The sequence below is a fragment of the Carassius auratus genome, chromosome 21 (genome assembly GCF_003368295.1).
Source record: "Carassius auratus strain Wakin chromosome 21, ASM336829v1, whole genome shotgun sequence".
NCBI lineage: Eukaryota > Metazoa > Chordata > Actinopteri > Cypriniformes > Cyprinidae > Carassius > Carassius auratus.
Window position 1 is genome coordinate 9,970,062 of NC_039263.1, and position 26,001 is coordinate 9,996,062.

Sequence of the window (26,001 nt, forward strand, 5' to 3'; positions counted from 1 at the left end):
AAATGTTTCACATAACTGTGTGACCCCATACCCGAGCCTCAGGGCGATGTAGATCCCAACCCGTCACGGATCCGGACACCTTGTCTCCTCTCTCAGGTTGGGAGGTTGTTCTGGAAACAGCACGACATGCTTAGATAAACGTGCTTCTTAAGAATGTGATCCGCCCTTGTTTTATTGGCCTTCCCATTGAGAAGGCGGTAGGCTTTAATGCTTCCTCCAAAAGCCGTCTAGAGCTCGAAGGGTTTCGCTGTGGGTGAGATGGAGGGGTACAGATTATCTGTTGGCCTCTGTGTTGGTTTTGAACTTTTTCATGTCTGATCTACGTTAAGCTTTCCCCTCTGAGCATAAGTGTAGTCATATGCTATACCTTCATGTTGATTTAAATAGGCATGAAGCAGGGCAGCGTGAAAATCTAGCCCTCTCAGTGCACACTGGGTGCTTATGTGTTTCTCCACACCGTGTTAGAAGGCTTTTCACTTTGCTGAGAAAAAGTGGATATCTCAAAACCTGTGGCCAAGGAGATGCACTGGAAAATGAATAAATATCTTTCTCCAGAAATGACTGGCCAACTTTAGCGATTGAACCTCCAGCACACATATTGTGAATAATATAAAAATAATACTGCAGATATATATTTTTAAAGAATAGTTTAACCTGAAATGAAAATTATATTGTAATTAACTTACTCTCATGTGTTTCCTGAAAACGTATATATATCTTATATTATATATATTTATATTTATCTTATTATATATATTATCTATATTTGTGGAACTTTTTTTTTCATCCATTCAATTGAAGTCAATGGTAACCAAAAGATTTTGGCCACCAACATTTTTCAAAATATCTTCTTTAATGTTCCACAGAAGTAAGAAAGCCATACAGGTTTGGAACGACATGAGGGTGATGACATAATTTTCATTTTTGGGGCGAACTAACCTTTAAGTGCAGCCTGCGAGCACATGTGCGGCACAAACTTTTCTTATTACGTTCAATTGACATGAGTCTGTAGCTGCATTGCTTTGTGAAAGAGGCGGTCAGAATATATCTCCATCAGGATCTAGCTAAATAAATACAAAATAAAGGCAATAGCGGTATGGGATCTGTACTTTCGGCTTATTAAAAGCATCTGTCTGTAGTTTGTGGGAGGGCATTCTGGCATACTCTCAACATCACTGTAAAAACTCCCTCCCTGTTTGGCTGCAACATTTCCCAATTTCATCTGAATGAGGCCATGTACCCGCTGAAAATAGAAAGGGGATATGGAAGCAATTATGGAATGTTAGGTCTGATTATCAGAAAAAATAGGAGATTTGTTGATAATATGGTAGACTCGCGCTTTTTCTCTGCCTCTCATCTCACACCTCACAAGAATTCAGACATTTGGAGAATAATTCTACCTCCTTGCTCAATCCTAGATGATTTTAAAAACCTCCAATTACAGTAAAATAAAACCAGGGTTCTGTAGTAACTATTTTGATAACTGCAATGAAAACATTTTTCATCTTTGTCAAAAGTAATAAATGTTATCTTTTTTCTTTAATCTAAAAAATGATGTCAATTATGATTTTCATGCATGTGAAGACTTCTTTTTTTAGTGGCCAAAAGTTGTTGTTACTCATCAGATCTTAGCTCAGCTTTTTTGTTTGTTTTAGTCTGCATGCACAGAAAAGTTGGCAGGGCTGTTGCTGTTTTAATTTGTTTCCTAGTTCGTTAAACAAGTGTTAGAATGCCTGTTAAGCACTTGTGGTTGACAGAACAGAGTAATTCACAATCTGAAATACAAGAAAGCCATTAACGGAGTATTTTCATAAGAGCTTACTGGAAACTGTTGTGGTTCATTCTTATTCATGTCATCCTAAATGTGTATCATAAAAATCAGATTCTTGAGTAAACGACTCTTAAGAACCCATTCTTTCGACAGTGCGTAAAACACAAAACAGTAAATAGCCCATATCCAGCGTAGTTTGATTCTCGAAACAAATGACTCATTCAAGCTGGTTCTAGAATTTCAGTTACTTTGAAACTCTGCCTCTGACAAAAATAAATAAATAAATAAATAAATTGGACAGTGAATTCTAGCTAAATTCATTGGAATCAAATTAAATCAAGAGCTTGTAAATCAGAATCGAATTAGGAAACTTGCATCACTAAAATCTTTTTCTCTCTCTCTCTCTCACAGAGACAGAGACAATCCACCTTTCACATATCCATTTCCTCGCAGTCATTCCTGCTCTTTCAATGAGTTCTCGTCGCCGGTCTAGTTGCACATGCCGGACATCATGCTGTCTGTTTGGATGATTATGTGTATTGAAGGAGACTGATCCTTGTCATTTCGTTGTCAGGCCTAAACTTAATTGCAAATCTCTCAAATGCCTCCAGCGAGCCAGAGAATTTATTTTCTCCCTCTGTTGTATCCCCATCTGTGTGGCAGCATGCCACGTCTTTTCACATTTTAAACTTCTCCCCTAACTGTACTTTTGGGTTGCATGGTCCATGGCAGAACCTTGGAGCTGTGCAAGGCTTGGAGCCTGGTTTCCTAGACTGAGATTCTGAACAGGGTTGCACTTTTTTCGCTGCCATTTTCCTGCAACATTTTATACTGTCAAGCTGTGAGGTTTGTTTTGCATCGTTTTCACCTGGGGCTCTTCTGGATTCTGGTCTTGAGTAATTAAAAAAAGAAAAAGTACCCCTAACCGCTTTCAGATTGGGCTATTTAGGCTACATGTTGCTTAACTTAATGTCAAACAGTGGAAAGACAGTAACGGTTCCTCATCATTCCCAGTCTAGTAGATTTTTCCCTCCAAAGTCCTACATATTTAATAACAACAGAGATATCATGGTGGCTTTCGAATCAAAAAGGTTGAGAAACACTGCTGAAGTGGATCTTGAGTGACGTGCAACTTCTTAATAGTACATGTGGATCTCCTCATGCTCAGTTTGTGCACCCCTGTCCTGATTCATTTTGGGACATCTGATGAACAAACCTCAGGCAGACTGGCCTTGAAGCAGCTGCATTCAGTTATCTAAAAAGAAAGAATTCAAATCCGTGTGAAGATTATTTTGCAGACTTAGAGTTGCGTGCAGTTGGATTCGGGATGATTGTAATCTCCTAATTATGTGTGTTATTGTAGCCCTGTTTTGATTGCCTGATTAAGATGCATTCCTCTTTCAACCAGAGCAACTCAACAGATGTCATTTATGTATATTTTTTATGTATCTTCACCGGAGGAAAAACACACTCTATATTTTATAAGTGCATGGTGCTGAACTGTTAAAATTTTGGATAAATTCTCCCGTGATAGACAGACTCCTGTTGGGAAAGTTTTTCCTGTATTTTCTATTAAGCGTATACAGCTTGTTTATATGTGTGTTTTGGCTCTGGAAGGCTGTGTGTTTGTATGTGTGTGTTTGTGGTTTTTGAGCCTGAGTGAATGTAGGCCTCCAGCACTTGGTGGGGGGTTGTATACTGAACGTCTGGCAACCCTCTGATAGTCTAAGTCAGACTTTGTCCACTGCTAGGGAGCTTCATCTGTGCCAAATAAACATCATACTGCTTCAGACAACAAGTGTTGATTACACACAGTTGTAAAGTAGATTTTAAACATTCTGTTAGACAAATAATAAGTAATTGTTAATAAATTGCATTGTGGCATTTCAAGATATATGAATAAGATTAATAAATTTAAAATGTTTAATGTTTTTGAAAGAAGTTGCATGTTTACCAAAGCTGCACTTCTTTAAAATTTCAGTTGTGGTAATATTGTGACATATTATTAAAATTAAATTGTTTTCTATTTGAAAATATTTTAAAATGTAATTTATTCCTGTGATGGCAAAGCTGAATTTCCCACAACAATTACTCCCATCTTTAGTATCCTTCAGAAATCATTCTGCTGATTTGGTGCTCAAGAAACATTTCTTACATATTTCTATTTCTTACATTTCTTACATATTTAAATTAATGATACTTTTATGTTACTTTTGATCAATATCTTGGTAAGTAAAATTATTAATGTTTCCATAAAAATACTGATCCCAATTTTTTTTACTGATTGTGTGTTGTATATGTATGTATTTATTTAGATTTATTGATATATTTATGCCTTTATATAAGTAACAGGGTCGACAGTTTTACTGTACAGTTTGACATTGTACCATCTAAACTTCAAGTCTTTTTTTTATTTCTATATTTTGTTTTCATAAAATGCATATTTGCTAGGCAAGGAGAAATTTGAAACATTGGCCAAAAAAGCATACTCATAAAGAAAGAAAAATAAATATTTATTAACAAAAAAAAAGTCTAAAAAATAAAGTTTAAAAAATTTTTTTCTCACATATGTATATGAGAGACATAAATTATATACTGGATTCCATTGACTTTCAGTTTGATTTCTGGGTCTTTACTGTGTATAAAGATTCACATGCATAATTTCTAAGGCTTTATCTTCATTTAAATGCAGGTAGTTAATGTGCATGTTTGGAGTGTTGTGTGCATGTTTGTGTCAATATAGACATATTAATGACTCAAATCACAGACTGTCTACATCCCTCTCATCCTTCACTGAGAAAACCTAACTTCCGGATATCCCCCTAGCGTTCATGTCCTGATGAGAGTCTGTCAGTGTGTGTAAGAGAACAGAGGTGGGTCTGTCTCTCCCACCTACTTAGAAAATGTAAGTGCTCGTCATTGTTTTCCTCTGTTTGTTTGTGTTACTCTATAGTGGAACAGCAAAACAGATTACGGAAAAACGAGAAATGAGCCGGAATAAATACCCCCTAATTTTTTCCACTTTCTCGCACATGGCTTCTGCCAAACATTAGAAATGTTAAGTCTGGTTCATAAAGGAACATCCCGTGCGTGAGAGGTCATTGAAGTGTTAGGATGGATTAGAGGTTTGCCTAAACAATGTGAGTCTGGTTTAGTGTTATGGCCTGGAATGAGCACTTTAGGTAAGTGATGGAAATCAATAGATTAAGCATAACAATGTGAAGGAGTAATGTTTACTACACTGTTAAACCAGGATAGCTTGTGTCAGTGAGACCGTGGACTGTTATCTAGACCAACGACTCCCCTGTCAGCCTGGACACAGTCCACACGAAGTCAACTAAGGGTCAGACAACACCAAGAAATGTGATGTCATTCAAACAACATGTATCAGTGGCATGAGATTTCAGAATTATTTGATATTATTTTAAATAATTGTATATTATTTTATTTAGAAATGTATTTAATTGAATTATATTGTTTTATATGCTTGAAAGAGCAGTGTCAACAACTGTGTGAAGTTTGAAGGTGTTGTTTGACTCTAAATTACACTTGATTCACAAATTGGTCAGATTGTTAAATCTTTTTTTTTTTTTTAAACCAACTGTGGAATATTGTTTGTATATATCCCTCACTTAATTTTGGAGATGATGAAACTATTATCCATGCTTTTATAACCTCCATATTGGATTACTGTAACTCCTTATATAGTGGCTTACCTGCCAAAGTTATTAACTTATTAACAATGTTATTAACCAGACTTTCACTGGCTTCCTGTGGCCAAACGTATTCAGCTCAATCTCTTAGTTTTAGTTTATAAGGCCTGTCACAGCCTTGCACCTCAATACCTAGCTGAGTTAGTGCAACCATACATTCCTGCACAGACTCTCAGATCTAGCAATGATAACTTGCTTGTTGTGCCCAAGTATAAACTCTCTACGGTGGGTGGCAGGGCTTAAGCTATGGAATAAGTAGCCCCATAATGTTTGTGCTGCCTCCTCTCTCCAGGTCTTTAAGACTCAACTTAAAACTCATCTATTCAATTTTTTCTCTAAATAACTCATTTACTTCTCTGCTTCTCTATTTCTCAACTTCTGTTTGTATGACATAAGACCACCATCTTGACATAATTGATTGTGTTATTTTGTGAAACACCTTTGGGCTCTTGAGTGTCTGGAGTATTTTGTTAGCCAATTAGCTTGAATTATTTAGTTAAAAATTAAAACTCCCTGGGTTCTTAAAAAGGCACAATAAAAATAAAACATATTATTGTTATTACTAATCGAGATAGTGACTTATCTGCAACTAAACATGCAAACTGTCTGTTCAGAGTTAATCCACTGCCCAGGAAATGATTCCTACTGAACCTTCTTTCACTTTTGATTATTCTGTCTCCTTCACTTATAGTAAAACAGCGCATCTGTCCAAATTTGGCTCAACTTTCTATGCATGCTCATCCAAGACTGGGAGCATTTAATTTAGCCATCTGCAGATGTGATTATAGTAATTCCAGTGAATCTTCATTGAGTTTACTGTGCCTTGTTTTATATCACTACTGTTGATGCTAAAGTTCAGTTAACCATGTCTGATGTGCATCAGTTATATCACGGAACTCTAAAGTTCATTGCATTAAATAGTTGTAAAATTAGCCAATATCACATGAGAAAGAGAGCTACTGTACTTAATATTAGAATGACTGTAACTTGGCTGAAAGTGGTGAAATGTTCACTACAACCAGGGGTCGTGAAGATGCTTTTCAATTAGTTAAAATTGTAAAATGTACAGACTTTTTCATTATTACTGTTTGATTCTGCATCCTGTTAGGATGCCCAACCCTTGTGAAAGCCCTGAAGGGGCTTGTATTTACCAATAATCTAAACCGAGAAACACCCAGCTCTCCCAGAGCCTCAGAGATCATGGGCAGTGCAGGTGCACACCAGTAGCAAAGCTCTTCTGATGAAATATAGTCCAGACTTTAGACCTGTGTTTCTCATTACCACGCGTCAAGATTTAAGCTTTCTGGAGTGGCGTCTTCCCTCCCTCGTTTCTAATGGAAAGAGTGTGAGATCTGGGCACAGCAGAGATATAGGGGGAAACTCCAGAGACAGACAGGCTTCTGGCCTACATATGTTAATGTCATTACTCTGTTTAGTTGAGGACAGACTGGGAGAACAGGTTGTAAAAGTAAACCTTCCTGTGTGTTTAACGTTGGACCCTTAACATAAGGTGCAGTTGGACAGGCTCTATTAGCAGCTCTGGCCCACCGTTGAAGATCAGGTCAGGGATACTGACACTCATTGATCCATTTTCAGTTTTGCTTTTTATGATAGACACCTGCACCCACACAAGATGAACTGGCATTACCTTTAAAATCTTGAAATGTATTGAAGGCTTCTGTTTTTAAGTTGCAGTTCAGTTCAGACTATGAGCTTTTTACCTTTTTGCGTCTGCTTTACATTGTTTAAGTTGTTTGACATATTTATAGACTTTAGGAGTAAACACCATATTTAAAGGTTGAGAATGTTCACCAAGAAACATTTGAAGTGCTCAAAATAACTTAAAGTAGTTTGTGAAATTAGATGTGACCTATGACCTTAAAGTCAACATGATACAGTAGCCCTTTGTTTTCCTCCACAATATTTATAGTTAAGAGTTCAACAAGACAGTGAGGTAAAAATGTAGGGCTGAATTTCAGCACAATACCATCAGGAAAGTAACAGGGTAAATTTTGACTTTACAACAATAATTAATGGATATTGATACTGATTTCATATCTGTTCTTTGAAATTGACGTTCATCAAAGAATCTTGACTTAATAAATAAATAAATACATAATGCACCATGGTTACAACAAAATATGAAATGTTTTCAAAATTGAAAATAAGAAATGTTTTTGAGCACCACATTAGCATATTAGAATTATTTTTAAGGATCATGTGAAGCATGAAGTAATGCAATGACTGCAAGAATAAATTAAATGTTAAAATATGTCATAAATCTAAAACAGTTACTTTTGAACTAAATAATGACACTGCTGTATTTTACAGCAGAATCTGAGTTTCCATGATTGATTCTGCTCTTTTCTTGTTTATCTCTGTGAAGCTGCTTTGACACAATCTTTATTTAATAAAGTGCCAAAGAAATAAAGAAGGATTGTCCTATTTTAAATTATAATAATATTTCACAAGATTGTTTTTACTGCATTTTTTTACTGAGATTTCATTAACACTTAACAATTAGGTACCATTTGTTAACATTAGTTAAAATAAACTAACATTGAAAAATATATATTTTTAAACCTATTAATCTTAGTTCAAATTAAACTTATTCATTTTAGTTCATATTCATTGCAATATTTAGTAATACATTATTAAAATCCAAAGTTTCATCTGTTAATATTAGTAATTAGACAGGAGCTAACATGAACTAACAATGAAAGGTTGTATTTTTATTAACATTAACAAAGATGAATAAATACTAGAATAAATGTGTTGTTCATTGTAAGTTAATATAAAAGCATTAATTGATATTAACTAATTAACCTTATTATAAAGTGTAACCAAGATATCTTTCAAAAACCTTAAAAAAAATTTAAACTACCACAAACACTTGGATAGTCGTGTATTTAAATTATATACAATATTTTTAAATTCAGAGGGAAATGATGGACGATAAGATTGTTACTCAGGGGTGAATGGTTGGTAGAAATGTAAAGATCAACAAAGAAGTTGATCTGGGAACAGGTCCTACTTGAGTAAATCATGTGTGAGTTTTATCAGGAAGACATCTCAATATCACTCACTAGTGTCTATAACACCAAACCTTCTCATAGTAACCCTCCATTCAACCTTACAATACACTGTCTCCTGCAACTCATCTTCTTGATATGGAATATATATATACATTATCTAAAGTGATTCTGGCATATTAAAATGAAAATTATAATGAAATGGCACTTAGATGCCCATAAAAACAGCATACTAACAAAGACTATCTGCCTGAAGACCAGCAATCACTGCCTCTAATTGGCAGCTTTATGAAGTGAGAGTCTGCTAAACTTCAAGACCGAAACGTGCGTGCTTTCACACAGCTTTCACTTCTCTTGAATGTGATTTACAGGAGCAGTTAGTCTCATTCACACAATTGACAGATTATATAGGTGTTACATGAAGGGCACAGCTGAGGTGTGTGTGACTGTGACTGATTTCTGCGTATTCAGAGCTAATTGAAGTGTCCTGTCTGCAACCATGTTCCCATATGCCTGTCCCTGCATACATCACAGATACAAGGTCCTGTTCCTCCCAGTTTGCCGTACTGCTTACATCAGGGGTGCTGACGCCAGCAGGGTGGTGTAACCAGACCACTCATATAAACCATCACTCACAGGGTGACAATTCTTCTCTTCTACACTGTCTTCAAGCCATCATGCATTTCTGGATTCAGCTTACAGCTGCTTATGCTCTTTAACTGGACTTGAATACTTTACTGTGAAACCTATAACATCTGACCCAGGCAAAACCTGTAGCAGACAACTTTCCATTGATGTGTTTTTTTTTTATTTTTTTATCTGTTGCAGTGATTTAGGAAAAACAGTGAGCTCCTTTTAAGGAATGTAATGCAGCAGACTATCAAAAAAGAATAAACAAAGAAATTCTACTGTATTGTCCTTGTTGACGTCGGACAGAAATATAGTTGGCCAGCAGTGCAGTTATTGATTAATGATCAAATTACTCCGATGAGCCGGACTTCTTTATGAATTATTCATTACAAAATGACAAACTCAGTCATTGTTTGAAACAGTCTGATGAATCTTAGGGACCATTTAGACAACGTATCAGCCCAAAATGGGAAAATTTGTATGCGTTTTGCCTGTTGGTTTACACGACAACAACATTTTGGGGCACCGTTATCATTTTCACGTAAACGCCCAATATGGGAATCTTTGAAAACAGTGAAGTCATGCACCTGCGTAGTTTGTGTTAGGTATGTAGACATGTGCCAGCGTGAACAAACATACACAACAATGGCGGAGTACATGGTACTGGTGTTGCTGCTCAAGAGTTTGCTAACGCTTCTTCAGCAAGTGTGTATTTACTTACACCAATATTACAACCAGTGGTGTAGTCTATGATACGCAGGTACACACCGTATAGCCAATAGGAAAGGCGAAGGATGTCTGTATACCAACTAAAAAAAAACACGAGGATACGTAACAACATTGTTTTGTACCAATACCTTCACATCTTTATTCATAATTTCACCTCATCCATGTTTCAAAGCACCTTCTTTTTAAAAATCACGCCATGTTTTTGTTGATGACCAGTGCTATTGTGTAACTCTTGCAGAGTATTGAATGTGAATCACTAAAGGAGATATGAAACGAAAGCAAACAGATCAGTCATCTGTATAACAAATATGTCAGCTTTGCTTGACAGCATAAAGAAAAAGTATGCAATTATTTTGTAAATATAACTGTCTGAAAAAAGTAAATGAGGGGAATTTAAAGATTTCTTATCCTGTGGCTCGCTCTAGTGGGCTGCAGTTGTCCTCTAGAGATGGTATTTTTTTTCTCAGTCAATGCAAGTCTATAGGAAATCTTTGATTTTTGATAATTATTTATAGAAAACTTGAAGTCTCATTAGTTAGAAAATATAGAAACAAACAACAGTTCATGTCCAATGTCTCGGATAAATTTGGTGCCTGTAGCATTAAAGCCCTAGGAGAAGATACAGTACAGTTGAAAATGATTGGTCTCAGAAGAATGATAAGTTTATATAGTATAACAGTATGTTGGCTTTATCGAGCCAACATAACTAGCCATAAGTGACATTAGTGTGTCTGTGTGCAGCAGTTAAACTCAATACAATGTTTATATCTTCTTGTTTCAGATGATGAGAGAGATGAGAACTATTGGCCAGCCTTGTGGACTGAAAGTCAGGCTAAGGAATTTAAAAACAGGCACACTTGTATGTGCATTGAAAAATTGCCAGCTGATAAAAACTATTCTCCAGGGACCATATTCTTAAAGTGGTCCATTTATGCTTTATCACTTTTTCAACTTTAGTCTGTAATGTTGCTGAATGACTCGTTTGAACTACAGTGCATATTTTCCGGGATTTGTGATATCACAAATATCGAGCTGCACTAGAGAAGGCAACGAGTGTTGTCACTAAGTCAGAGACATGCTAGCTTTCCCAAGACAGACAAACTTAGAGCTGTTACAACCATCCGGGTTTAAATCGCGCTCAAATTGACTTGATTTTGAAGCAATATTTACACTGAAGCTCTCAGGCGGCTATAATAAGCGGCATTACATTTCCTGACCAGGCGCAGAGTGGAGCCAATCACAACACACACATTGGCCCTGCTAACCAATCACAGCACATTTTGTATTTCAGAAGGCGGACCTTCTTTTGATACAAGAACTATTTGAGCTGTTCATGCCAGACTGGGGAGAGAGGTGTTGTTATAATTTAAAATATGTAAAAAAAATAATAATGTGTTTTTCGAACAACCTACTATGAGAACCTGTTCTAGTACACCCTCAAAACAAAATAAGGACTTTGTAAAAGCACATAATAGGACTCCTTTAAGATAAATGTAACTGGCTGAGTTAGACGATAAACACTAAACAGTAAGTCCAGTCCAGTCTCCCCAGCTGTAAATGTCATTACCTGTCAAAGCCTTGTGTTGCTTATAATAAATTTGTGTTGATATCACATAAGCAGTTTTTCAGAAGGCTCTCTGTTACATAGATGCATATTATATAGTTTGTTTTGCATTAATATCTTTAATGACTCTGTTTAAAGTAAATGAGTTTAGAAACTCATTTTCTCTCTGAGATTCAACCCAATATCTAAACTTAACAACTACCTTACTAGATATTAATAAGGAGCATATTAGGACTTTATTAAGGCAAAAGTCGTAGTGAATGGTTTGTTAACAGAAAGTATTGAACCTTAAAATAAAGTGATGCTTCTTACTCATATATGTTGACTATAGTATAATAATTCTAAAGCAAAATTATTAAATTTGCAAACAATTTTTTTTTTATGTTTTCACATGTACTATTTTCCCTACAGTATAAAGGTGCTTTCATATGTGAAAATGTATAGCCTTTATATTTTTAGGTTTCCGGTTTTTTTTTTTTTTTTTTTTTGGCAGCAGAATCATCCTATTTAAGGGTCCTTTGCTGCTGGTATAATAACATTTGAAATCCCCTAAGTGATACTGTCAGCACACTAAAACCCTCTTCAGAAAGTTGCATCTCTAATTTCAGTTTCACTAAAGCAGCACTTTTGTAAGAAATCCAATGCCGTCAGCAATCAATTTCTACACAATTACTGTCAGACTTCAAATCATCCTTCACATGTTCCTGTTATTTTGTGTAATCCATAGGTCACTTTTTTTTTTTTTGTAAAATATTTTTGGTGAATGTCTGTCATATATCATAAAGTTTCACAAAACATGAGTCTAATCCAATCTTGTGGACATTACTTGAAAACAAAAATCCCAATTATACAGGATATCCAATTGCAATTAGTAAAAAAAAAAAAAAAAAGAGTTTTTCAGTAAATGTCAGAAGAGAGTAAATGGCCCTGATCTTTCTTGAAGAAGTAGAGACTGAGGAGGAATGCAGCCCTCCACCTGCATGACGAAAGCCAAACCTACCAACCACAGTATGTGTGGAATGTGGGTCGTTTGTTGCTTTGGACAGCTGCAACTGGGCAGTTCAGGTATGAAGTCCTGGCATGGCCAATAGATCAACACCCAACCAATGTAATGTTTTCCTTCACTGCAGGAGAGCAACACAGCACCTGCTGCACCATCACTGCATTGCTATGGGCGCAACATTAAAGTTTCTCTCTCTCACTTGCTCACTCTGAATCTTTAGGCAAAACAAATGACCTTAACTACACAAATAAAAATAATTGGAGAGTTTTAATCGCTGTAAATGTCCCAAAAATGCCTTCAAACATGACGATGCCATTAAGTCATTTTAAAAAGCTATTTGTTTCTCATTTCCTGATAGTAAATGATTTTTTTTTTTCACAAAGTGCATGTTTTTGATGAGAAACACCTGTTATCCATTAGGAAGCTTCAGTTAGCTGTTTTTACATAGATTTTGGTAGCACTGAATATGAATTTGGTGCTACTTTGGAGTGCTCTACTTAAGGGTGATAATCTAATAATAATATTATAAAACTGACCAGATCTGCTGCCCATCTGTTGTGTTCAGCTCCTCCGCTGCCTTTTGAAGATGTAACCTACTGAGAATGTCGGTTTGCATTATGATCTTAGGGCCACGTTTAATACACATCTTGCATAATTCTCTCTTTGAGGCTTTGTGGGACTTTGGTCTTCAGGCTTTTAAAGTCTTGTTGATATTTTTTGTATTAAGCACAGTGCTTCCCGGGATTGTTGCACAGCTGAGACATAGACTGATGCTTTTGTTCTCATCTAGTTTGTAAATTACAAAGACAGAACAAAGCTTCAGAGTGAATTAAATAAAAATAGGCATTTTATAATGCAAATAAACAAACAAGCAATCAAGCAAAAAAAAAAAAAAAAAAAAAATCAACCTATTCTAAATGTAATAATAATTTGCAAAACAATTTATATTTTACAGAACTTGTAACTTTATATATATATATATATATATATATATATATATATATATATCAAAAATTTAAACAGTGTTTCTGTTTCCAAAACAAAATACTACGTATTAGAAATGGATTGGGGTAAAATATGATTTCTTTTCAATTACATTGTAGATTTCCAGTGAATAAGTTGGTTTGAGCTAACTTGTTATTAATGGCATCAGGGGAAGTTAATGGTTTGTCATGGTTTGGCCCCTTTCCTGCCTCAGAACAGGGCACTGAACCCTCCGACCTCAGCTGTCCTGCAGCCTGGCATGCCCAATTGGACCAAAGCATTTAGCAGCACTCTCTCTGAATCATTACCACTGCTGATTGTTCCACAAAGACTTTAAGGTCCATGTCCACTGAGTTTACTTGTGTTTATACACAACGCGTGTCCAGTTTTCATCTTTGGATGCCAAAGATTGGGGAATAAACACACTTTCATTACTGTGCAGGCTTTTCAGCAGCTGCATGCTCTTGCTGGTGTTCATTAATTAGCGCTCATTCATCGTGATTACAGAGGGGAATAATGCTGGTGGAGTCAGGCTGGGGAGTAGAGCACAATTATGGGAAGCATTTCCTCCGTGTCTAATGGGACTCTAATAGCTGTGGATTACCGTAGGTTTGGAACTGGTAAAACGGCAGTGGTTTTCTAACACGGCCCCCAAAGGAACGTCTGACTGGGCACACAGGGCTCGGCCCAACCCTAAGAAGTGTTCGGAAGGGTACCTCACAATCTGCTGCTGCTGATTGGTCATTCTTGAAAGAGTGGGATGGACTTAGCATTCGGAAAGTGGTGGCTCAGGATTTAAGGTGCATGGCGTTTCCACTGACCTTCACTGTAATGGATTTTCATTCTGTGTTTAGGAAGCATTAGGAGACAACAGATGCAAAAAATCCTGTCTGAGAGCCTCAGCTGGAGCTCCAGCCTTATGTCGGTGTTGATCGTGTGTGTGTGTGTGTGTGTGTGTGTCTGCATGCATCTGTCCCTCATTATAGACATCCACACCCACAGCAGCCACAGCCCAAATGTTTTCTTTGTTAAGAGAACTCAGGCAGAATAAACATTAACACAGTGGCTTTCTGCCCATCAGAGGATAGAGAGAAAGAAAGAAAACAAATAACTACCACCATATGTGTCCTTCCCGCATATATCCACCATAAACCTTCACTGAGAAGGTGAAACGTTTAACTTAGCAGTGGAAGCCAGCGTACCCCTTAGATTTAGATGATGATAGTAAGCAGTGCACAGGCCTTAAATAAACACATACAGATATACTTAATCATATGAAAAAGCCAGAGAAACTGAAAAAGCAGCACATTTTATTTTTCAACTGTGCTACAGTATATACTTTTATACTGACAAGAAATGTTCAATTTAATGAATTTGATTAATTTGAATGTACACATCTTATTCATCATTTTAAATTTTCTCTAAAATGTATTTTTTCTCTACAATGGTTACAAAAATGGTGACCTGTAGATTGACATGGTCAGTTTTGTTTTTGATTTGATTAATTAATACAATTAATAAAACGGAACCTGTTTAAACAGAAAAAAGACACATTTTTCTTACTGTAAGTAAGACTTCATTTTTCATTTGATTTCAAAACTGTTGTATCACTGACATTTTTTCTTTATATTATCCAGTTTGATACACAATGAAAATGTGTATTCAGTATTGCATTTATGCATTTTTTTTATTAATTAATAGCACACACAAATTGAGAATTACATCATTGACCCTATAACTACTGTTAAATGGCTAGAAAGATCCTTCCATCATTGTATGAATTAGATTTGACTTATGATTCCTGCATGGATGCTCAGTGGAGCATGTGTTTTTTTATTTATTCTCTAACAGGTCAGGGCTGTATCTGTCCTAAGGGCTAATCAGGTATAATTTGAGTGTGTTGTGTGTGTGTGTGTGTGTGTGTGATTACAGGTCTGCTGTGTCATTGGATCAAAGATTATTTTGTGCATTGCATCTCAGAATCATTGTAGTGCATCACTCATTCACACACATAAAGAAGGTGTTATGAAGAGTGTTGAAGGATGACAAGATAATCTAAATAGATAGATGCAGACAGACAAGCAGGAATGCCCCTTGCTGTGTCTGTGATGCAGTATTGTCCATCCTCTTCAGCTGAAGTCTATAGTGTCTATTCATATATCACTGGATATGGCAGCACCAGTCCAGATGGATGTGGTTAGACGTCTGTAAAACTTCTGACCTTTCACATTTCTTGACCGGTCACAGAAGGGGGAAAGGGTGAAATGAGGTGTTGTCATCCGAGGAGGAATTTGAAAAATTATGGCACATTTTGTAATGTGCTTTTAATTTTAGCCATTTTTTTTTTTTTATGTTCCATGCGTATTTGTTATTTTTAAATAGTTCTGCATATGAAAGCTACACTGAAGAAGTTTTATTTGTGCACAAATTTTGCAAAGCAACATAATTCATCTTTTTGAAGTGTCAGTTACAAGTATAAACCTGGCAGGAGACCAGACTTTTATCTGCATTTGACATGGCAAATAGAGATGTCCGACACTGAAAAGTTGGAGGCCAGAAGGTCCCGTGGATGCTAACTCTTATACTCCACTGCTGTCTTTTCCCTGGAAGACATGTGGTACGAATCAATGCAATAGGAAACAAAGTGGTATGATGCACTAGGGGTCCTTGTCTGTAATAATTCAAAACTTATAAAAGATCATGGGTAAAGCATTGATTGCATGGGAAAGGCAGGAGGAAGGGCCATTAGTATGGCTTGGATCTTCTTTGAAGCTCAGCAAATTGTTTTTAGTTTTAGACTTGAGGATAAGTATCAAAGCATAAAAAGGATTGCTTTATACCCTTCAAAATCAAAAGTTCTTTTTGACCGCAACTTTAACTGTGAAAGTATTTACCACCAGATTTGTCAGCAGAGAGGTTTAAGCCATCAAAGGGGCTTTCAAAAATGGATTTAACCAGTTAGGTCTGACGTCAAGGTAGGGGCAGCACATTTTTAATTTTAACATTTGTAAACAAAAGGGTCTAAAATCAAACAGTGCATCTCATTAAAATCATTCACAATGATAATTTGTACTTTATTTTACATTTATCAGATGCTGATTAATTCTATTTCTAGCTATTTCGACTAAAATTCAGCATTGTTGTAAATGTTTTTGGTGTGCTATATAGTGTCACATGATTATTCAGAAATCATTCTGATATGCCTATTTAGTGCTCAAGAAACATTTATTATTAATGTTGAAAACAACTGTGCTTCTTAATATTTTAGTGAAAATTGTGATACATTTTGGGGGGATTTATTCTTGGATGAATAAACAAAGAACAGCATTTGAAACAGACATAATTTATAATTGTCACATTTGACCACTTTAATGCATCCTTGCAGAAAAAAATGTTTTACAAAAAATCATACTGACCACAAACTTTTGAACAGTAGTGTATGTATTACTCTCTACTGACAGTGGTTGAAACAAAATTGCAGGTTACTAGTGGAGGAACATTGTTTGGTGCCATTTGTGGCATAGAAATTACACTTTTAATTGTTATTATAGGCAGAAAGACAGGACAGCTTCCTTTGTTTTGATTAAACATTTTTTTACCTTTAACAGAACGTTAATAATCAGAAAGCCAGTCTGTACGCTTCACAACACATTAAACGGCCCATGAATGTTGTCATAGTCAGCGCAAACATGTCATTCTGGTCATATTTCATTTTCTGTTAGGAAAACATTTTGGCAGGGATGCTACAACATGGCCTTGATCTCATTCTAATTAATCACACATCCTGTCATACAGCGTCAGTGAGTCAGTCAACACTTTTATTTAAGAGATGGCTTCTTGGCTTAAGCTGCTAAACAAGGGCATACCAAAATACTGTAAGAGCAGTGCTTCAGCTTTGAAAGTTCCTCTTGAAATGATGCCACTGCACACTGTGGGAAAGTATCTGATGAGAAGAGGTCTCTTCCAACTCTGGACACACCAGAGGCTTTTACGGACAACTGTATTGGATAAAATAATTTTTATCAGGAATTAATTGGTACTTGACATTATGACATATTGGCAGCATAAATATGTTTGTTTTTCCAAACATCTTAACAGTTTCTTGATACTTTCTCCATAACTCATTTAAGCGTAGTGTATTTGTTGTTGTTGTTTAATTGTCACATGCTTTTCGAGGTTCAACATATGCTTTTGTTGTTCAGTGTTTTGTTTTATGAATTTCCACTGTGGACTTTAGTGGAGGCGTTCAAATCCATAGGTGATTTTTCTTAACATCGGAAATACAAAAATGTGTAAGAAATTATTTTTTTGATCTTCAGATCAGATTATAAGAAGGATTTCTTTGTATTAAATTTGTTACCACAGAAATAAATTCCATTTAAAAAAATTATATCCAAGTAGAAAATCCTGGAAATCTGATTTTGCAAGATTAAAATTCTAAAGTTTATATTTTATAAGCTCATATGAAATGACAAATGATACACTAAATGGAGTAGAGAAATGAGACTACACTGGAAAGGAATCTCGTAGTAAACCGAATGATTATGCATGTCCCCATCAACCATAGTATGTTAGATAGCTTTGAAGAATCCCAGTAGTTTGACTCTAATGTTTACAAATGCTGCAACAAAACATTGATACAGTTTGGTTAAATTAAACTGTCTTTACCTTAGCCAGATTTTGCACTGGATATAAATTTTTGACGTCAACATTCCCCAGGTGGAGAGAGTGGTTGCGGTACACCTGTGCCAGCAAAACGCAGCCACTTGGAGGAATCATCCTCATCTCCCTTTAAAAGCCTGTAAACTGACAGCCGCTTTAGCGGCCAAAGCTTACAGTGCTGTGGGCCAGCATGCCGTGGTGTTCCTGCAAGTTCACCTAGCCAAGGCACTAAAACAAATGCATGAGGGTAGCACAGACCTGAGGTTGATGCAAGAGCTGTGCTCAGCGACTAACTTCACCATCTGAGAGACCAAAGTCAATGTCCACTCTGGTGGTTCAAGAGTGCCATCTCTAGCTCAACCTGGCGGAGATGAAAGACCCCATCTCCCAGGCTGGGCTGTTCGGTGACACTGTCAAGGGCTTTGCCCAGCAGTTCTTGGCAGTGCAGAAGTAGAGGCCATCCAGCACATCTTGCCCCAGCGTGAAGCACCACCATCCACGGCTAGGCCTCAGTTTATTTGTCGCTGTGGGTGCCCTCCTGCGTCCACCAGAGCTGCTCCGCCCCATGCTGAAGCAACATCTAGGCTGGATTGTCAAGCCTCTCGCAGGAGAGAAATTATCCAGGGAGGCGACAAAGCGGCACTAACACGGGCAACCCAGAGATGTGGGAAGCTGCTCTCTCTCAGGAGACGGTGAGGACAGCATTGCTCCTTCCCTGGGTGGAGAGCCGGGTGGAAAATCTTTTGTTTCATTTTTTTTCTGTTCTGCCACTGGTTCAATGGCCGGTGGTAACCACATTCTCAAAAAAATCGTTATGCGATCACCAGCTGGGGCTTCAGGTCAACTGGGAAAAGAGAAAACTCTCCCCTGTGCAGAGGATCTCTTTTCTCGGTGTGTAGTTGGACTTTGTGAGTATGACATCTCACCAATGAGCGTGCTCAGTTGGTGCTGGACTGAGTTCCTTCAGAGGCAGGATGGTGGTTCAGAGGCTCCTGGGGCATATGGCATCCGCAGCCACAGTTATGCTGCTTGGGTTGCTTCATATGAGATCACTTCAGCACTGGTTACACTCCCAAGTCCCAAGATGGGCATGGTCGCAGGATCTATTGTGTAACCATTACGCCAATGTGTTGCCACTCATTCAGCCCCTGGTCGGACCATGCTTTTCTATGGGCTGGGGCACTATATACACCAGGACAGGCAGCTTCGGGGTCCTTGATGGGGCCTTGACTGCTTTGGCACATCAACTCTCGCCTTGCAGTAGTAATGGACGCTGAACCAAGGCAGCAGTTGTAGGTCCACACAGACAACACATGCGACTGTGTCGTACATCAACTAGTAGGGAGGTCTACATTCACATTGCATGTCACAACTTGCCCATCATCTCCTCCTCTGGAGTCAGAAGTGGCTCAAGTTGCTGGCACTCTCGTGACAGCTCACGTTACCCATGGAATGGCGACTCCATCCCGAGATGGTCCTGGTGATCTGGAGTCGATTTGGAGAAGCCTAGGTAGACCTGTTTGCTTCCCACGTGTCCTCCAACTGCCAGCTGTATTATTCCCTGACCGAGGCCCACCTCAGCATGGACATACACAGCTGGCCTCGATGTCTATGCAAATAAGTGTTTCCCCCAGTGAGCCTTCTTGCACAGATACTTTGCAAGGTCAGGGAGGACAAGGAACAGGCCCTACTTGTTGCACCTTACCATGCCACGTGGACCTGGTTTCCGGAACTCATGCTCCTTGTGACTTCGACACTCCTGAAGTGTTTCCACTTTTCTGTCCCATATGCATCAGACGTTTAGCCAATAGTTTGTGGGCGTGACTTCTGAGGTTGAGACTATGTTCGGGCCAGCCTACTTTCACATTGTCCCAAGACCCTGGCCTGGATATATATATATATATATATATATATATATATATATATATTCAACATTTAAAAAATTAACTTGAAGTGTGTTAAATTACAGCAAAGGTAATAAAAAAATAGGAGGAAGATAAGCTGATAACCAAATATGGTACACTGCAAAATAGTGAAATAGTCAGGTATGAAAATGAATTAAGAACAGCAGAACTGTAATTTACCAGCCTCACACATGAAATGAACTAATTAGGTGATCGGATGTGTTTTTTCAGAATAGACCTGCAAGACATCTTTTGGGGTTGCGACTGAAGAAATACATTGCAGGATGAGGTTGTGCTTTCTACACCGAATAACTTTCAGAGTAAATGCTAGTGATTGAGCCATGATCTAGGACTTTATGTTGTATGTAAAGACATTAAATCTTGTTCTTGTGAAACTGAGAATGTCCTGTACGCCATCTCTCCATGGTTTCCCAATGCACAGAAGTGTTCTCTGCTGTGATGTAAACGTAGAAAAGAGAGCATAAGCGCACTAAAGATAAAAAAAGAGTCAGAGGTCACAAATCAGGGACAAGCACAGTGTAATCCTTTAGATTTATTGCCCTATCCTGTTGTATTTGGTGTAAAAGTCTGTTATTATGGGAAAGAAGGCAGCACAAACATGATCAAACGTCAACTCTGACAGTCCTCATGGTTTACGTGATAAGACACATTACATGAGAAAACAGGTGACCTGGGGAGCCAGTGTCAGCCGAGCTGAATGATGTGGAAAGCTTCATTTATACACTGTCATGTCCATTTTTCATATAGTGTGTTTTTCCAACTGGCAGGTTGTGACACAGCTCCTCTGCAGGACTCCCGGGGACTGAGCATGAGTTAATCTCAGAGGGATTTGCTGTAATTTCCTCCACGGACCCTGTGGCATCAGGCCTGGCTGCTTTCTCTGTCAAGTTTAGGCTACTTGGTCCATTGGGAAATCAAGAAATCCAAAATAAAAAAGACAATCCTTTATTACATGTCCAACCCAGTAAGTGAGGCTCTTCCTTTTTCCCGGCCTGTCAAGGATGAGAGATTATATCTGGCATGCCTCTTGACCAAATGAGTGATAAGGGTTACTTAGTCTTTTTCCCATTAGATCTCATTCCAGTGAAGACGGGATACACAAGGCCATTATTTAAAACAGCTCATGTGTTATTGCTATACAAAATCCGCAAGCTGTTTTTTTTCTTATTTCTTTCGAAGAATGGATCCCCTGAGGTGTAGCCGTTGAATGAGGAGTTGATGTGTACAGTTATTGGTCCACAATCATTTATTGAGAGGGGAGGACGTTGTTTTCTTGACTCCTGACTCTTCTTCTCCTTTTGTGACTCGCTGGAGTGCAGTTGAGAGCAAACAGTCCCCGTGGTCTCTTAACTGAACTGGAACTGTGAAACATGGGTCATGGGACAAGAACAAATTCTCAGTCGTCACACCTATTAAAAAATCCTTTATCATCTAAGTGAGTGAGGACTCATTTATCAGATGCTTCCAGTTTTTCCTGAGCTTTCAGAGCATCCAGAGCAAGGGAAATTATCTGGAAAAATAAACATTATAAACATTGTTATTACTCATTATTATGAGCTGTTCAGATAGTTATAATCAAGTTATAATGTTGACATATAAAATAAATTCTCTCTTTGCTAATTCTGTAATTATAAAGTGTAGTGTTTCTGACTTGAATTAAACCTCCCTCCAACTGACCTTTCAATTAGCAAAATTTTTTGCGTCATCTTTTGTTAATAGTGTTGCACATACCTCACGCAAAAATCATTTGTCATTGTGGAAAATCCAACTTAAAGTGAGAAGTGTCAGACACAATCTTAACCGCCTGCTTCAGGGTCCTGGAAAGTGTACAGGTCCTGAAGAGATGGAAGGTTGCATCCGATTACCTTCAGCAGAGCAGATGACACATTGCAGTCGGCCTTTGTCCTTGGCAGTGGCAGCAGCATAACAGATGGTGATGGAAGTGTAGAAGTGAACCATCATTGTCTTTGGCAGGTTAAACTTCTTCAGCTGCCTCAGGAAGTACATCCTCTGCTGTGCTTTTTTAATTAGAGAGCTGATGTTAAACTCCCACTTGAGGTCCTGGGTGATGATGGTGCCCAGGAAGCAGACAGAGTCAACAGTTACTACTGAGGAGTTACACAGGATAATGGGGGCAGGTGGGGCTGGGTTCTTCCTGAAATCAATCACCATCTCCACTGTTTTTACAGCATTGAGCTCCAGGTTGTGCTGATTGCACCAAGTCACCAGATGGTCAATCTCCCACCTATCCATCAGAGATGAGCCCAATGAGAGCTAAAGTCCAAAAACAAGATCCTGGCATAGGTTCCTGAGGAGTCCATGTGCTGAAAGATAAAGTGGTTAACTGCATCATCTACAGACATGTTGGCTCTGTAGGCAAACCGCAGGGGGTCCAGGAGAGGGTCTGTGATGGATCTGAGGTGGGACAACACAAAGCGCTCGAATGACTTCATTACTACAGATGTCAGGGCGACAGGTCTGTAGTCATTTAGACCTATGATCCTGGGTTTTTTGGGCACATGGCATATCTCCAAAGAGCTCTCGAAGATATCTGCAGTCTTGCTGCTTTCCGAGGGTTCTGTCTCTTGAAGGCTCTGTTAACATCTCTCTCCTGAATGGAAAGAGACGTTCCTGTGATGGGGCCGGAGGGGGAGAGATCCATTGAAGCATGGAGCTGTGAAAAGTCCTCAGCTCCTGCTGTGGTGAAGCTGTGAGCTGATGTTCAAGCTCAAGCTGAAGGCTGGTGTCACAGGGGTTGGTATCAGGACTGTCCCATTATCATTCAAAGCGTCTGTATTTTATGATCTAGTCATTAGAAGAACTCACTCATGAAAGTCATTTGGTTCAGGATTGAGGCCACACTGGTTGCTTTGTATGTTTTTGATTAATTCAAAAATAACCATCTCATAAGAGTCATTTATGCATAAATAGGAATGTCTCTGTTTGTTTTTGCTTACAGAAAGAACTATTACTGTTACCTTCTTATTGATCGCTGAAGGCATAACCAGATTAGCCCAATATTTAATAAACAAACATGCAAAGGATTTGTAGAATTATATGACTAACAGGACTTATTTTACTTGAGAAATCTGTTGAGCTTTTTGCAATTGTGTACTCTATGTGGGGTCTATTTATGACTCACTCCTTTTCAGAGATCAAGCTAGCATCCATTACATCTACGAGTTCTAACCACTACACCACACTGTCTGTTTGAGATCAGCCTCTTTGTGTGGTTTCTCTCTCTCATTTTGATTGACTTGTATGGACCCTCAGACTTTTTTAGAAACGTTGACCTTCTCAGAAAGCAACCCCAAAAAATGCAGTGAAGAATGCGTCTATTTTTGCCTGCCCTAACTCTTTATAACTTCCCTCTTTCACTTCTGTAAACCCCAAATGATGAACACTCAAAGATAAATATATGCTGTCAGTCACAAAGACTTATTATTTTCAATGTTTTCATTTTTACCAGTAAGTCGCCTTTTCAGGGTTCATCACTGACCACAGGCACCACAAGATTGATCTCTTCTATAGTCTGACTATGGACTTGTAATAATGTAATAATGATATGCTGTGAAGAAAAACGGCCCTGCTTTCTGTTATGATAAGCAATCTGGGGAACAGACCATTTTAGTTGTGATCTCCAATTCAATGGACTTTTAGAAACCAAACAATTTTATTTTTAATCTTGAATTCTCCACTTCAGAATTTGCTGATTTTTTCATTGTGTTTGAGCTGGAGCCCAGCAGAGACTGGCTGGTTGGGGAACGTGTGAAATTGCACTTTCTGTGAATCTTCATTGTTGAGCGTGTAGTGTCTCATGTGTGGCTGGCCGTCAGGGTGGTGAGTGAAGCCAGCGGAGGGTTTTTTGGGGTGGAGGTAGAACTAGAGAGCAGAGGTTAGCCATGAATGACCCTGACGAAGACCAGCACAGCTTAACGTTTTGCTATTAAATTCTTTCTGGACTCTTAATGTCATGGAAGATGGCAGGCTTGGGTTTCACCTCTGACATGAATGTGTACAAGATGTTTGGGAAAGTTTTGGGAAACTTACTGTGATTTGACACATTTTTAGGTTTGACTCAACTCGACTCGAGTTTTAGTTAATGTTGATGTGACTTTATATTGTGCACACATTTACTTCATTATGTGCAAAAATAGAGATAATAAATATTAAAATTAGGGCTGTTATTGCTATAGCTAATAATGATAAATTAGAGATATTAAAAGTCTCTAATATTATTTCTCTAATATTCTACAACTACTACAACTACAAAAGAATCTGTTTATAATAAATGCTGTTCTTTAGAACTTTATAAAAAAAATCTAAATTAAAATAAAAAATATTAAGCAGCACAATGGTTTATTATATATATATAAATTTATTCTGGACCAAGTCAGCATATTAGTATAATTTCTGAAGGATCATGTTACACTGAAATGTGGACAAATGCTTGCTGATAATTCAGTTTTGCCAGAATAAATTAAATTTGAATATATTTAAAAATAGTTATTTTATATTGTAAAATTTCACAATATTAGAGTTTTACTGTATTTATAATCAAATAAATGTATGAAAAACTTCAAAACATTAAAGAGGTAGATGACAGCAAAGGCAATTTAAGTGTAAAAATAGGCTAAATGAGCACGAACAATTATTTGCTCAATATTGACTGATAACTAACACAGTATATATGCACATCAAACAGATCTGGGCACTGCTTTCAATGATTTGCTATGGCTTGTTAGTGGAGCACCAGTGATCTTTTTGCTCTCCCAAGGAGCATCTCTGTCATTCCACCTCACATCTCCGGTCAGGAGTTACAGAGGTCATGATCCTGCCTCGAATGGATGCTGGGAGAAGGTCTTTGTGTCGACAGAGGTGAGAGGATATCAGAGCCGATGACTGACAGACTTATCCTGGGCCTTACAGCTCTGACACATACAAACACAAACAGGAAGAGCTTGATGTATATTCACAGAAGTTACTTAGAAGAACTACTTAGATGAAGACCTAGATAAGATAGTAGCCCTAGTGAAAAAGAAATATGCTAAAATGTTAATGAGATAGATTTATTTCACGCTATGTATACTACAAACACATTTACATATTTATGTACCTATAAAAATACCCCGCAGTTGTACTTTTTTGTATTACTAATCTGGTATACTTAAAGTCTGCTAAAATGGAACAACTAATTTTGTGCTTAATGTATTTTAATTATGCGGAAATAGTGCTAAAGTCCAACTAAAGATATACCTCCCAAAATACACATTTTAACAAAAATGTATAATATTTAAAACTTTTTGTCATTCAAACGCAAACATATTGTATGCACACATCCATCTAAAGAGGTCACGAAATCAGATACATGATTGTTTGTAATTTTCAGAGGAATCTGTTCATTCCTGCTTTTGACACAATCTGCTCTCAATTACTCTGCCCAGAGTTTAATAGACGCTTCAAAAACTCTCCCCTCTCAGCTTGTTAACATCTACCACATCTTTGGTTCAGAAAGAAGGGCGGGAAATCAATGAGTACTTTTTTTCAATAATGTAAAGTTCATTCTATTCTATGACATTACCATCATGACAGCTCTCTGAAGACTTTAGTATGGTGTAATGATAAAAACTCCATCGTCGTCGGGAAGAAGGAGGCGGGAACCGGCGCACAATCGAATAACACTTTAATTATTCAAAATAAACACAAAACAGCCCACCAGCCCCTCACGGACGACTGGTGCGCATAAATTAAAAGCAAACACCTAACATATGGTCCAGGCCTGGTCCTCTCTCGTCCTTCACTATAGTCGCTCCAGTTTTATATCCTTCCATCTCCTACGTGGGACTCGATACCGGCGGTGGGGCGCAGGTGTAGCTCATCTCCAATCACTACACTTGGCCTCACTCCTCGTTCCTACGCCTCTCGGCCCCGCCCCACTCGCCACATATGGTAAAGGATATGACAATGTAAATGTATTTGGTCTTGGCA

General features: G+C 37.8%; 1 protein-coding gene and 1 long non-coding RNA gene across 6 annotated transcripts in view; one reads left to right on the plus strand and one right to left on the minus strand.

The window, feature by feature from the left end:
* Positions 1-26,001, plus strand: part of LOC113038417 (collagen alpha-1(XXIII) chain-like) — a 112,500-nt gene that overhangs the window by 3,929 nt on the left and 82,570 nt on the right. The gene's annotated exons all lie outside the window — the stretch shown is intronic.
* On the minus strand, positions 20,837-22,058 carry LOC113038419 (uncharacterized). Its single transcript, XR_003274783.1, has 2 exons — positions 21,745-22,058; positions 20,837-21,523 (listed from the first exon to the last, which is right to left on the minus strand). It is a non-coding gene; the product is annotated as an uncharacterized LOC113038419 (long non-coding RNA).